The sequence below is a fragment of the Sardina pilchardus genome, chromosome 21 (assembly GCF_963854185.1).
Source record: "Sardina pilchardus chromosome 21, fSarPil1.1, whole genome shotgun sequence".
NCBI lineage: Eukaryota > Metazoa > Chordata > Actinopteri > Clupeiformes > Clupeidae > Sardina > Sardina pilchardus.
Window position 1 is genome coordinate 127289 of NC_085014.1, and position 7657 is coordinate 134945.

A 7657-nucleotide genomic window follows, 5' to 3' on the forward strand; every position below is an offset into this window, starting at 1 on the left:
TTTTTGTATTTACAGTAAGACATTAAGATCAATTTCCAAAAGATGATTTTATATTCCTCTTTATACTCAACTTTAGCATGTGTTCAAATACTTATGGAGGGCACTGTATATGAAATAAATAAATAAATAAATAACAAAGGTATAACATGTGTTCCCCCCAGCAATAACAAATAACAAATACAGTACACCTCCGCAATACATTTGTTACATTTGCCCCCCCCCCCCCCCCCCCCCCCCTTAGCTCACGTTAGCATCAGGGTTTCTGTTTTGCTGTAGTAACCTCTGCCGTCGTCCGCCACCCTGGTCTCTCGCGTTTCGTAGCCATGACTTAATTTCTTTTTCAACATTAGATGCCTGTGGCATCTCACCAACAAATCCAACTCTCCTCACAGCATCTGAATGGGTGTTAAAAAATAGCAACGCTTTACTTGAGGTTTTCGACAGAGTGACATGAACCTGTCACTAACATGACACATCATCATGAACATGTAATAACACTTGATGACATTACATTGGCATTACATGGTTTCTACATTCTTATACTACTTTTATAGTAAGCACCACTGGGGTCGTTATCTGCACGTTGGAGGAACATCATTCCACTGTCAACTGGACAACTACAGAATTTCTTGATGGTTTCAAGTTGTATTCATTTATTTATTTTTAAATCATGTACTCCTGTCCTGCAGAATGTCAGAGCAGTATTCCAAGCCATTTTCATAAAATTATGAAATATATCTAAAGGCAAATTTGGCTGTCTATGTTAAAAGAGAATGCCGGTGTAGCTATAGACTATTCTGGAAAATGAACAAAGACTGCATATGCATAATAATTTGGAATGCAGTTTGCCGGGGAGCAGAATTTCAAGCAGACGTTCAGGCAGGCCGGAGAAGACCGCCTCCTAGTTGTAGCTTAATAGCCAAATCGCTGTTTTAAACCACAGAAAGGCTCAAAGTTAGCCTGATTACCATCGACTTTCAAAGGCTCTGCGAGACTTTAGTCTGACCAAGGGCCTGTGCTAACACGGTTTCTCCAAGCGCTGGTTGACCCGCCTCCTTTAAGTGCCTCGATTTGCTACTGGTCGATGTCAGAAAGCGGTTTGCCGAGTTTAAACCAACAACAACACTCTTTCCTCTGCCTTGAACACGCCTCTACCCAGAGCCACTGCTCAAAGTTGATTGGTTCTCGACCAAAGGGGACAGTTCCGCAGATTTCGGGAACTCAGAAATCCTTCCCGATTAGCAGTTGACCAGACCAGCGACAGCAAAAGCCGAAGGTGTTACGTCACTGGGACGGCGTGCCAGGCTATCTCAAAGTAGTCCCACTCTTCGTTGACAGTATAATGACATTTCCAACATTTAAAAAGAGGGCTGAGGCAAAACAACGTATAATCACGTTTTAACACACCTGGGGCCTCATGTACAAAGCTTGCGTACGCACAAAAATGCTGCGTACTCTAAGTCTCACGCTCACGTCCGGATGTACAAAGACTGACTTGAATGTGAGAATGTGCGGTCCTCCACGCAAGCTTCATGCCTGGCGTACGCACATTTCCAGTGTGTATCGTCAGTTGGCGACACATAGAGGCAATGCAGCGCAACAACATTAGTTGATCACGAATCAAGGCCTTTATTTGCACAGCATATTAAAAATAGCACTTCGAAATAGGCATATGTTTCTAGATAATTGGCCATGCAACATGCGTTAATAGTACCAAACTATGCAACAGCCTATATCTGCAATTAAAACTGTAGTCTTATCAGAGGATATCAAGAATTAGGTAGCCTAATGTGAAACGTATAGAGATAATGCCTATATTTAGTTCCATACATGATTATTCACTTGCTTATCAAACATTTCAGATTTCGAAGAGCTTTCCTTCCTCGAAATCTGTGATGAATGTGGTCGGCTTCACGCATATGTCCATGTCTAAAACATTTTCCGGGTGTTTTAACATATTTCCGACAGTTTTCAGTAAAACAAAAAACAAATGGGACAAGATGATCCGCGTGAATAGCTTAGTGCGAATTGAAGCAATTTCCCTGACTGACTGCATAGGCTACTTTGACTTTCCTCGAGTAAGCATTCACATTATTGTTGTAACACTTGTGCAAAATATAGGAATATGATCCAGAAATCGTCGTGGCAAAGCGTGGATAAACTTACTATGGGTGCGCGATGCGTGTTCTTACTCGGACACGTGTGATTTAATGACCTTTTAATTATTGCAGTTATTTTGTAATGCTTGAAATGCCCAACAAACCGCGTTATGTGAACCTTGTCACTTGCAGACTGACCAATGAATCTGCCACGGTCTCTGACCCTTGTAGCCACTGCCACGCTCTGCCTCTACTGTTTTTTTTTTTGTTATTAATTACAGATGATAAAGACGTAGGCTACTGTCTTTACCATGTTGTCTGATAAGAGCACTTCTACCTCGCAATCGCTGGTAATAAACGTTTAATACTTTTTCGATTTGATTATATAAATTATTACATTTTGTAGCAGGTTCAAGAACGGATGGATCCACAAATGATTTTTTTCTCTTATTAATATTGTGGGATAAGGCGTTTTGCCTTCGCGGAGGTCTGAGTTTTCGAGTGGCCTTCTAGTTAGCATATTAAAATGAGTGTGATTGAGGGAGGAGAGGGGGTGGAGTATAATGCTCATGCATGTGCGCTTAATTTCACGTTATTTGGGATGTACAAACGAAAGCTGCGTGGATTGCTGCGTACGCATGGTTTCATACATCTGAATTTTTTTGTGCGTACGCTTCTTTCCAGATTTTCGCGTACGCAATGTTGTAGTAAGAATTCCATGCAAGTCTTTGTACATGAGGCCCCAGATCTCTCATTTACTCAACAATTTAGAAAATTAAATAATAATAATAAAAATAATACCACCGAATGACAAGGTGTATAAGGTATACAAGAAATACACTATATTGGCAAAAGCATTCGCTCACCTGTCTTGACTCACATATGAACTTCGGTCACATCCCATCTTTAAAGGAATATTCCGCCATTTTTGGAAATATTTTCCACGTCCCCTTGAGCAAAACGATCGATATTTCCCTTTTTCCCGTTCATCCAGCCATTCTGTGAGTCTGGCGATACAACTTTTAGCTTCAGCCTGGCATAGATCATTGAATCGGATTAGACCATTAGCTTCTCGCCTGCTAGCATCATGCTTAAAAGTAACTAAGATTTCCGGTAATTTTCCCATTTAAAACGTGTCTCTTCTCAAGTTAGAGTGCAATAAGACCAACTGAAAATGAAACCTGGCATTTTTCTAGGCTGATTTGACATGGAACTACACTCTCATCTGGAGTAATAATCAAGGGAAGTTGCAAACGTACCATGGGCACAGTGATATCACGCACTACTACTGCTTGTTGCCTATGGGGACTATTTTCAGATATCACTGCGCCCATGGTACGTTTGCAACTTCCCTTGATTATTACGCCAGATGAGAGTGTAGTTCCATGTAGTTCCAAGCTATGCTAGGCTGAAGCTAAAAGTTGTATCGCCAGACTCACAGAATGGCTGGATGAACGGGAAAAAGGTAAATATTAATTGTTTTGCTCGAGGGGAGGTGAAAAATTAGCTTATTTCCAAAAATGGTGGAATATCCCTTTAATCCATAGGGTTTATGATGACATCAGTCCACCCTTTGCAGTTATAACAGCTTCAACTGTTCTGTGAAGTCTTCCCATAAGGTTAGGAGTGTGTTTCTGGGATTTGTTGACCATTCTTTCAGAAGTGCATTTGTGAGGTCACACATTGATGTTGGATGAGGTGACTGGCTCTCAGTATTCATCCTAATTCATCCCAAAGGTGTTCTATTGGGTTGAGGTCAGAACTTTATGCAGGCCAGTCAAGTTTATCCACACCAAACTCTGTCATCCATGTATTTATGGACCTTGCACTGGTGCACGGGCATGTTGGAACAAGTAGTGGCCATCCCCAAATTTCCCACAAAGTTAGGAGCATGGAATTGTCCAAAATCTCTTGGTTAATGCTGAAGCATTCAGAGTTCCTTTCACTGGAACTAAGGGACCAAGCCCAGCTCAGGGACGGCCCCTTCCTGTTCCAACATGACTGTGCATCAGTGCACAAAGCAAGGTCCATAAAGATAGATAGATAGATAAAGGCATGAATGACAGAGTTTGGTGGGGATGAACTTGACTGTCCTGCACAGAGTCCTGACCTCAACCCGATAGAACACTTTTGGGATGAATTAATGTGGATACTGAGAGCCAGTCGCCTCGTCCAACATCAGTGTGTGACCTCACAAATGTGCCACTGAAAGAATTGTCAAAAAATCCCAGAAACACACACCTAAACTTTGTGGAAAGTCTAAGAGTTGAAGCTGTTATAGCTGCAAAGAGTGGACTGACATCATAATAAACCCTATGGATTAAGGATGGGATGTGACTGAAGTTCATATGTGAGTCAAGACAGGTGAGCGTCAGGGTCCGGTTCGCCCTGTCGGTCCTTATTTTCCCGATAATGACCAGCGTTCTATACATTATCCCTTACGTATATACAGCAGTGAAAATAAGTATTGTACATGTCACATTTTTTTCAACAGTTATGTCTGACTGGACTACTGACATGAAATGTATTAACTTAAAAAAATCTACACAAGTAAAGAAATCAGAACTTTAAACCCCCAAGTAACGATTACCGGTGTAACGGTAAACAATGATTAAAAATGTTGACGATAACAATTACCGCTTTCATTTCAAATATCATAATTATCACGGTTGATTACCACGGTGTGGAAACCGTGTGTTTAATCTTTCCTAGCTTTACCCAAGGCTGCTTTTGACATAGGCCTGGTAGGCCACAATGAAACAAAACTAGCATTTACCAGGCATTTCCTGAAAAGGCATGTAGACTCTTCCCTGAAGAAAAGCGGCAGTCCTTCCAGGGCTATCCTTCTCCTATGTGCTGTGATATCTGCCACCTGCACATACTGTAGATGGAGATACAGAAAGAATGACAATATTTGACACAATTCCCAATTGTTGTTTAATTTAGCTATAGACTGCATCAGTTACAGGAAATTTCCCACGGGAAATTTGTTGGTTTAGGTTGAGATGGTCACTGTACTATCAGCAGGAAAAAGAACAAGAACACTTGGTACAACATATACTAAATAGCAGACCAACTGCTAAAGTATTACAAAGCCATTGTAATTTTTACTCTTAATTCATACATGATGCAGTTTACAGCCTATGCTTGTGGACAGCCGTGGCCTACTGGTTAGGGCTTCGAGCTTGTGACCGGAGGGTTGCGGTTCCATCCCCGACCAGTCCACGGCTGAAGTGCCCTTGAGCAAGGCACCTAACCCACCTCGCTGTGCTATGTGTGTTCACTAATTCGGTTAAATTGGGTTAAATGCAGAGAACGAATTTCCCTCACGGGATCAAAAAAGGATATATACTTATATACTTCATGAGACTCAATTACAGCATACAGTTGTGGGTTCTGTTCTGTTTATGCCGATGAAACGGCAGTAAGTCTAGAGGGGAAAAATTGGGCATACACTGACTGCCAAATACCTGACTTGTGTTGAATGATGATGGCTCGGTGATGCAATATGGCATCTTTGCTTCCTCTGGAAAACATGCAGCATGTGTAGGGGAAGATGGATTCATTAAAATACTTAGGGAGTCCTAAGAGAGGATTGGAGGCCATTGCCCATTAGGAATGAGCTAAGATGCATTTGCAACAGGTTAAAACACATATGTGCTCTTCCAAATATGAAAGACACTTGTTATGAAGGTGTTGAATAAGTGTGAGACTGCACTAGTTCTTTTTTGGTGTCAACTTGTGTCAAATTGAGAGAAAACACTTGTTGAGCTATTTAAATGGTGCTGGTTTGATTTGCTTACTGAAAACATTGAAAGTATATGAATTTTGTAACATTTGCAGATAACCTGATCAAATGTTCCTGTTCTATTGCCTATGCACTTGACCATGACCAGATATTTCCTTTAAGCTTATAAAAAATGTGCAAAAAATACATAGATAGACAAATAGATATACACAGACATGCAGAGAAATACATTAATACTTGCCTCATCATTGAGAAACAGAGCAGGCCATATTTGACTAATTTCTCTGATATGGGAATCAACCTCCACAACATCTTGATGGCAAAGAGAAAGGTGGACTGCATCACTCTAGGACTGAGACAAGAGGACAACTTATATTTCTGTAATCGAGTAAAAGTATAAACAACTGAAAGTATATCAATGTTGCATTCGGCTATTGCCACAAATGTAGCCCATCATCGGTCGTTCCTCTGTTCAAATAGCAAGTTCGACTGCAGAGCTGAACACTGTCCCAGATAAAAGTATTCCAAATGCTTCAAAAGGTAATCATCAACAAAGTTATCCCTCAAACAACATGTAACCTGCGTGCGGTCCAGTCCTGCACACTCCGTGCTTGATCCCGTCAACCACATAGTGGCAGTTGTCACTGACTAGCACGACCATATATGGCTCTATTGATGTCTAATAACGTTCAACACAGTTACCTTACGTTACCAGATGGTAGCTAGCATACAAAGCTACAGAAACGCCTCCGTTGTTGCATGAGTGAATGTTTTAGGAACAACATGTTCATTAGGGAAACAGTCAGTGACAAAAGATTAAATCTTACCACAACATATCAAGCTAGTATTACCATTAGTTGAGTTGTATAAAGAGTTGAGTTATGGCTAACAACTAGACATAGCTAACTATGGCTAGTTATTAACAGAATTTGGCTAGTCAAATGATTATTTCTTAATCATAATTAATCAACACGACACGGAATGTTCAAGACTGTCATTTAAAACAATGAATACTGTATAGTTTGATTAAATGTTTTACTTACGTTTAAGTATGTAGTCGTTCGTTTTCGAAAGATAGTTTCAAATGTTGTTTGTCTGTGTGAAGTCTGCCAAATCCCTGGCCGAATCAAGCGCACGTGAAATCCCATTGATAAACAAAATGCGCATGCGCCAATTTCATGTGTCAGCAGCAGATTTTTGCACTGATAAAGTAAATCAAATGTTGAAGTAGTCAACTGAATTCTACAAGTTTGCAACAAGAAATTACAAAAAATATAATGTAGGCTAAGTGTTTTTTCCACCTTAGTTCACCACTTCTTTCTGATTATTTGAGATAATTACTTACAAACCTTATTTGTCAAAACAAATGGCAAGGATTTTTAGTGTGAAGGATCTTTACTTAGACCCCTTTAAGAATCATTTTATCAGACTTGAAATTTGGTAGATTAAAGTGCATATTGTGCCTATAATCCTATATTGAAAAATAAGGCATTTTCAAAGATGAATGAATGTTACCACCATAGATTACAAACCATTTTCATCTTAACAACAATCTTCCTTGTCATTCTTAAAAGTCCTTTAGGTTTACATAAACAGTCTTCATGAGGAAAATGGTATGATTTACAAGCATTTCTTTTAAATAAATAAAACACATACTATACATTTGAAGGGGGAACATATACCTGGCGGCCAGCACCATTCAATAGACAGGTAGACACAAACCAATCAATACACAAAACAAGACAGACACCAAGCTATATTAGCTTTGCTATTTTAGCTTACAAAAATTTTGTTTGTAGATACATTGTTT

General features: G+C 39.9%; 1 long non-coding RNA gene across 1 annotated transcript; it reads right to left on the reverse strand.

Moving 5' to 3' along the window:
• Positions 1–247: 247 nt before the first annotated feature.
• On the reverse strand, positions 248–5745 carry LOC134069084 (uncharacterized). Its single transcript, XR_009936766.1, has 3 exons — positions 5570–5745; positions 4876–4980; positions 248–395 (listed from the first exon to the last, which is right to left on the reverse strand). It is a non-coding gene; the product is annotated as an uncharacterized LOC134069084 (long non-coding RNA).
• Between the last annotated feature and the right edge of the window lie 1912 nt (positions 5746–7657).